Source organism: Triticum urartu, chromosome 5 (genome assembly GCF_003073215.2).
Source record: "Triticum urartu cultivar G1812 chromosome 5, Tu2.1, whole genome shotgun sequence".
Lineage (NCBI taxonomy): Eukaryota > Viridiplantae > Streptophyta > Magnoliopsida > Poales > Poaceae > Triticum > Triticum urartu.
The window spans coordinates 502,632,970-502,640,980 of NC_053026.1; the positions used below are offsets into that span (position 1 = coordinate 502,632,970).

Genomic DNA, 8,011 nt, shown 5'->3' on the forward strand with positions numbered 1-8,011 from the left:
ACATGGAAAATTTCTGAGAACCAGTGACAAGACCTCTCACATAAAATTTATCTTTAGCATCTAATTGTTGACTCTAATCAAGCTTTTAGTGCCTAAAATCATCAATTAACTTCTAAAATACTTGCTTTAGAACATGTATCTGCTGTTATGTGGATGGCATGTAGAACATGTTCTCTATCTTGTATTTTCTGTATGAAACCCAGAACATTCTGTACTGAAGAAACTCGGAAAATTTTGAAGAACCAGTTTGCTTTTGGTTAATGCATTTTAGTCCACCCCGCTGAATGCGCTCCCACTAATCAACTACTAAAAAACTTGATTTATCTTGCATCTGCAAATGCCTACTCCATCAAAATGAAACTTTGGCCGAATCATGGGTTATTGGTGGCCTCCCGCTAAGTGGAGGCTGAAAAACCTTGCATCCTATTGGGTCACATGTAGGTTGGTGTCCATTGATGCCAATCAAATGTATAATGCTCGGTACACGGTTAAGGGTATCTATAATGGTAAATGACGATGAACATGTATGATAATCGATGGTTTTCCTGAAGCTCATTAGTTACTTTAACTTCCCAGTCATGCTGCACCATTTATTTGTCTTCCATTCCTCAGTCAAACAGAAGTTCTTGACCTCATATGTATAGGCTTGAGTCCGATCCAAATCACTTGATGAATGCAGAACGCCCATTTTTTTTTGGAGAAACGCCCACGCATCTGATATTCTTATCTTCACAAGTCACAACAACATCAATGCTACCTCGAAAGTCATCTAATGTCTTCATATTCATTATATTTCATTGTACCCTTTGGAGTGGATTTACAAAAGTAAAAGTATTATCAACTTAACCCTGAAAAAAATGAACCAGGGTCAGCGGCGTCGCGATTTCGGATTTGTCGGGCAACGTCGTGAAGAGGATTCCAAGCGCCGGGTACACGTTTGTTATGAAAATCACGGGCGATGCCATTGGCCGGTTCACAAGCAAGGACGATAGCCTCATTGTTTTGAGCGCGCGGCTAGACCTCGTCTATTTCAGCTGGGAAGATTACTCTGAGGCCTTGTGGGTGCTGAACCCGGCCACCGGAGCCACTATCGACCTGCCAACGGGCTGCTCCAAGTCGTGCGCTATTGGGCAAGTCTCCTCTACCAGAGAGTACAAGGTCCTCCGCGTCTCTAGAACCGGTGACTACTGGCAGCGGCAGGTATGTGAGGTTATCACCTTTGATGACACCAACCGTGAAAGCTGGAGGAGAAAGCAGGACCCTCCATGCTATATCTCATCCAGATGCAGGACGGGATGTGTGGTCGTCGAGATGGGGTGGTGTACTTCTTGATGGATTTTCACTACACATACTTCAGAACTCGCATGAAAACCACTGGACCTGGTAGCATAGCTGCGTTCAACCTCGAGACAGAGGATTGGATGGGTGTTCGACGGGGGCCAGAGCCGGTGCACAGGCTTGTGCAAGAGAACCAGGTTTACGACGGTTACCCAAAACTCGAACTCCAGTTATCATTGGCTGAGTTGGACGGCTGCTTAGTTATGGTTCATAATAGAGAAAAGTATACTTTTCGTCCCTCAACTCTTGGTGAAGTATAGATTTGGTCCCTCAATTTTAAAACCGGACAACTTGCACCCCCAACTACCGAAACCGGACAAGGTTCGTCCCTGGACTCGGCTTTGACCGGCTTTTGGTGTTGACTCACCCCGGTTTTGCCCGGTGTTCATTCATATTCCTGTAATTTTTTTATATCCGTGAACTCCAAAACCGTGACCAAGGATACTTTTCATCCCTCAATTCTTAAACCCTAACTCTAAACCCTCCACAAGTCCATAGAAATTTGGGATGCAAGTTGTCCGGTTTTGGAGTTGAGGGACCAAATCTAGACCCCATGTAGGTTGTAGTCAATTGATACCAATCAAATGAATAATGCTTGGGACAAGGTCAAAGGGTATCTATAAAAGGTGAATGGCGATGAAGCCTCATTAGTTACTTCAACTTCCCAATGGCGATGAAGCCTCATTAGTTACATATTTTCAAGGAAAATATAGCAAGATTAGACAAAAAATACCAAAAAAACAAAACAAAGAAACTGTGAACCAATATAGATTCCATCCAGGTAAAAATAAAAAAGATTGAAACAACAGTAATGATGCATCAACTTTGCTTGCTTCATAATGGCTATTACAAAAGGGCAATTTACAATCTAGGTTTTTTTTTCTTTTAATAATGCGGCTGTGTGCATGAAAAAAGCTCATTATTGACGTTGTATCGGCGCAAAGGTCGAGTGCAATTGGTATATTTTTCTATATTAATATATGCCCTTTTTCCAAAAAAATGAAGCTTGGCAGTAGGAAAATCTTGTTCCCTGGTCGCTGCGGGGAATACTATGTTACTCATACAAAACTTCCACGCGGGAGATAGTGAGCCAGCTCATGTATACATTGGTTTTATTCTGATTTTGTTTTTCCTTTCCTTGTCCTGTATTTTTATTTGCTGGTTTAAATTTAGAACATTTTTTCAAATCAACGTGTTTTTAAATGTTGTGATCATTTTTTTAAAATTTATGAATATTTTTAAATTAACCATATCTTTTATATTCTGGAATATTTGTAAAATTCATGAACATTTTTCAGTATCATGAACTTTTTTCAAATTGGAGAAAACATTTCAAATCCATGTACATTATTTTAGTTTATTAACTTTTTTTCAAATTCATGAAGGTTTTATGAATTAGTGAACATTTTTAAAATTCATAAACATTTTCTAAAAAATCAGGTTGTTTGAATTTCACGATTTTTTCAAATCTGGAAAATAAAACGGTTACCTTTTTTTTTGAGACAAAATAAAACGGTTACCTGAGCGAGGGGAATTACGGACGCGGCGAGGCAATTGGGCCGCACCCCACGCAGCACAGGCCGAGCACCCGCTAAGAATTCTTTGTGTCAATGAGAAAGCGAGAGGCCCATTTTGTCCAGCCCAACTGATTGGTACTTCGGGAGAGTCCCAATCCGCAAACCCTTGACCACTGACTGGCCGCCGGCCGCTTTCTCCTCTACGGCGACGCCCGGCCGCCCAGCTGCTCACCGCCGGCGCTCTCGGTAAGGCCAACTCCTCCTCGGCACAGCCCCATCTGATTCTGTCGTCGATTTGGCTCCGTCGACTGCTAACCGACGGCATCTACTTCCCACAGCCGACGGCGATGTCGTCTTCGGAGCCGCGGCCGCGCCCCGCCGCCTCCTTCTCCGGCGACCTGCCCGAGGACGCACTGTACGAGGTCCTCCTCCGCATCCCGGCCAAGGAGCTCTGCCGCCTCCGCGCCGTCTGCCCGGCCTGGCACGCCCTCACCTCCGACCCGCCCTTCGTCGCGGCTCACAAGTCCACCCACCGCACGGCGCCCCCGCTCCTCGCCATTGCCTACCGCGACGACAGTGAGGTCAACGGCGTTGCGATTTCGGATCTGTCGGGCAACGTCGTGAGGCGGATTCCAGTCACCGGGTATGAGATTGTTATGGTGAACGAGTCGGGCGATGCCGTTCACCGGAGCTCAAGCAAGGAGGAGCATGATAGCATCTGTGTTGTGCGCAGCCGGCTAGACCTCGTGTGCTTCCACTGGAATGTGTACTCTAGGACCTTCTGCGTGCTGAACCCGGTCACTGGAGCTACTCTCGACTTACCGATGGGCCACTCAAAGGAATTGGAGCATGAGCTGGAGGTACAGGGAAGAAAATGGGGCTGCCATGTCGAGTGGTGCGCTTTTGGGAAGGTCTCCTCTACCAGAGAGTACAAGGCGCTCCGCATCTGTAGCATTCGTGACCGGCAGGTATGTGAGGTTATCACCTTTGATGACACCAACCATGGAAGCTGGAGGAGGAAGCAGGACCCTCCGCCCCGTATCTGTACCGGTCGTCAGATGAGATGCGTGGTCGTCGATGGGGTGGTGTACTTCTTGATGGATTTTCACTACACATACTTTGAAACCGGGGTTATAACCATTGAGCCTGGTAGCATAGCTTCATTCAACCTCGAGGCGGAGGAGTGGGGTGTTCTACCTGGTCCAGGACAGGTCAAGAGGTTTGTGCAAGAGAACAAGAAATACAGTTACTCACAGCTTGAGCTCCAGTTATCATTGGCTGAGTTGAACGGCTGCTTAGTTCTGGTTCATAATATTCATAAGGTATCTATGGACTTGTGGTTTTTGACAGATTTTGAGAAAGGTATCTGGGTCAAGAAATACAGCTTGCCTTCACATGTTGCTAGGCTTTTTTGGTATCCTTTTCTCATGTTAGATGATGGGAGAATTTTCTTCAGTGGGATGGATTGTCTGGAAGGTATATTAAGTGGTGGAGAGCAAGGAGAGGGATTCCTGCAAAGTTATGATCCAAGAAATGACACTTATGCTGATGCACTAGAACTGAGAGATCCCAGATCAATTTGCATTTACACAGGAAGCGTGCTGAGTTTATAGCGTAGCGGTCACTGATGAGGTCAGGAATGATACATCGTACTGGCTGTTCACCTTATGTTCTAAATGTGAACAATTAGTGAGATAATGTTCTGATGCATGCATCTTTGAAAAAGTACCTTTGTGCCTTCAAAGTATATTATGTTAGTCTCCAATACATTTTGCGTGAGAAGGTTTGCAATTTTTTCATTTTTTGTTCGTTCCATTTAGTATGGTAGTTTCAGGAGTTTGGTCAATGTGTTGCTATATTGCTATGGTCAGTTCGTAATAAACAAGCTTATGAATATGGTGTTTCAAAATATAATACGCTGCTCCGAGTGCAACATATGGGTTCGGTACAGGATGCATAATTTGTTGGTTTCTTGGAACAGATAATCATTTGCTAGCACATTTATGTTCTCCTGGAATGTTCAATGCTACCTGGTGTACGTTGGTGTCACTGAGTTACATTTTTTGTTTCTGTTTTTCTTCCGCCTTGTGGCTGCTTTCAGTTGTCACCATTTCTTTTTACTGTATTTTGTGCTTGTAGCCTGCTCAAGTTTTGAACGGACAAATTTTTTGCAAACTTGTGATGAATCTTTTCACTACTCTTAGCTTGGGAACCCAGGACACTGCTTCTGTGGGCGGCTCATACCGAGTGAAGATTTGGAAAGTGGTTCAGGCAATCTCTGGCTATGGTAATTTACAGGCTCTTTTCTCCATCGCTTCCATGTAAAAGGCAGAGGATGCCAGGGAGCTCTTCTGCGGCAAACAGATAAGCTAAGCTATTTTGGAGTCATGAATGACGATCGCAAGCCTGGCCACAAACCGGCTCGACTCAGACTGAACACAACCGTGGACGGTTTGCAGCTCGGCATGGGGAGCGCGGTGCAGACGCTGTGCGGGCAGGTATATGCAACGTTTCACCGTGCTGCTCATGGCCACCGGCGTCCCGATCACCGTCCTCTACATGTTCTCCCGCCCCATCCTCATCCTCCTTGGCGAGTCCCCCAAGATCGCCGGCGCCACGGCCATCTACGTGTACGGCCTCATCCCGCAGATCTTCACCTACGCCGCCAACTCCCTGATCCAGAAATTCTTGCAGGTGCGGAGCATCTTAGTGCCCAGCGCCTACATCTCGGCAGCCATGCTTCTACAAGCTGGGGCTGGGGCTTCTGGACGCGTCGCTCCTGCTGATGGATCATGTCATCCCGCAGTTCGTCTACATCGTCACGAGCAGCCGGTGTCGGCTCACGTGGACTGGATTCTCCCTGCAGGCATTCTCCGGTCTGCCTGAATTTTTAAAGCTGTCCCTTGCCTCTGCTGTCATGCTCTGCCTCGAGACATGGTACTTCCAGATGCTCGTGCTCATTGCCGGCCTCCTCAAGGACCCCGAACTAGCTCTCGCATCGCTCGCTGTTTGGTAACTGATTTTAGTGAAACTTGGCTTAATTGCCTCTTTTGTTCTGATGATGATAACTACTGCCTGAATTCTGTTGTGTTTGTGTGTGTTTGTAGCATGACCATTTCAGAATGGGTGCTCATGATTCCCCTTGGATTCTACACCACAACCAGGTAAAGTTGCCACTTCTGAAGTTTTCATTTGCATCAATTTGCAGCAGGTGAAATAAACTAGATTCGTACATGTTTAACGAGCAATGCAGTGTCAGGGTGAGCAATGAGCTTGGTGCGGGCAACCCCAAATCAGCGGCGTTATCAGTTGTGGTGGTCACAATGTTGTCGTTTGTCCTATCAGTTATAATCTCGGTAGTCATCCAGTTCTTCAGTGACTACATCAGCTACATTTACACCGGCGGCGAACATGTGGCAGTGGCCGTGTCCAAGCTGACCCCACTCCTGGCACTCACCATAATCCTCAATGGCATCCAACCGGTGCTATCAGGTATACTAGAACAGTAAGAGAACTGGTCTAATGTTTGTGGCTGTTTGGGGGTTGTATTTTTTGCATGCTCACCGGTAATTTACTAGGAGTAGTATTTAGTCCTCACTTAAGCTAAACACCGGTGGCCTCATGAACTTTACTACTATTCCAAATAGGCCCTTAGACACAGAACATAAGCCTTTTGTCAGCCTTCAGCTTTGAGCTAAGGAGCGTTCAGGCTTAGACAAAAGCAACCAAAGAATTTGATTCATTTATTGTGGACGAAAACAGTGATGTAGATGTTATAAGCAGGGGAAGCCATGGGCTATGGTTGGCAAGCGTTTGTCGCCTACGTCAACATCGGCTGCTACAATGCTGTGGGCATCCCCCTTGGCTTCCTCCTCCTCGGCTTCTACTTCGTCCTCGGTGCAGTGGTAAGGCATAGGTGCATGGTTCCGGATAACTTTAGTTTGATCAACCATGCATTTTTTTTTACATATAACAAAGTGGATGACACAAAATGTAGGGCATATGGAGTGGTATGATTGGAGGTACATTGATGCCCACTGTGATCCTAGTGTGGGTTACCTTGAGGACAGACTAGAACAAAGAGGTAAACATGGGATTCCCCTCGATCGTAATAGACACCATGACCTACAAGACCGCAATGAGTTTCTGTAAGCTCTAGCTAGACAGAGTGGCTTGAAGACCATGATATTCTAGGGATACAAATCTGAACCAACATTAAGAGAAAATTAATTGTTAAATTACACATTGCAAAGTTAAACACCCCAAAAAACCAATACACCATACTCACATTATGTTCTTTGTCAAGGGCATGTCATTATCCTCTAGCACTATTGATAGTTACCTAGTTCCCTTCTCATATGACTGCAGGTGTCCAAAGCGATGAAAAGATTGCGGAGGTGGGAAGACAAGACACCTCTATCGTCAGGGCAGGAATGACAAACATCCTATGGTTGACTTGTCTATATGATCAACATAGACGGGGTTCGTTAGCAAGTCAATCTCCCTGAAATGTGTAAAATGCGTTGTCAGAGGGATGTCCAGACAGAGACAAAACCAGAAGACAAATTGCTTCCATGACACGCTATCGGAGGGAGGACCCATTGTCTTAGTCATCAAGATCACCTCCAAGCTCCTTCTCGGTGAGGTGCAGTAGTTCACCCCCATGGCTACGGGTTTACAGTAGTAGTATCTATGTAGTCACCTATCTCATTTGTGCTTCAATGTCAAGATAGGTGTTGAACATGATTATGATTACCTATGCAGTTCTTCTAGTCGATCTTTTGTTATGAGTTAATTTTTGAAGACATTTTTATGTTTGTAGTTAAATGTCTTGACCCTTTTTTTTACTGAATTTCTTGAATTTTGGTTAAATAGACTTGCTTTTGTGGACCGATGGAGTCCTACGTTGTGGAGGTCCGGACAAGTCGCCCTAGTTTGCTTTTGGTTTGCGGGATTTTAAACAGCCGGGCACATCCATGGACCGATGGAATACCGAGTTGGATGACAAACATCGTCTGAACAGCTCGATGCGTATTCTAAGGGGTGTAGTAATCATTTCCAACAATTCTTTAAGTTGATATGAGAATGATACACTATTGTATATAGTGAATGAACATGTAGCGTCATTTATTTGAGCACTCGTTCTCCGCTCGTAC

The 8,011-nt window shown here is 45.3% G+C and overlaps 1 pseudogene; it reads left to right on the forward strand.

Annotated features, from left to right (window-relative positions):
* Positions 1 to 2,983: 2,983 nt before the first annotated feature.
* Positions 2,984 to 7,632, forward strand: LOC125510151 (annotated as a pseudogene).
* The last annotated feature ends 379 nt before the right edge of the window (positions 7,633 to 8,011 follow it).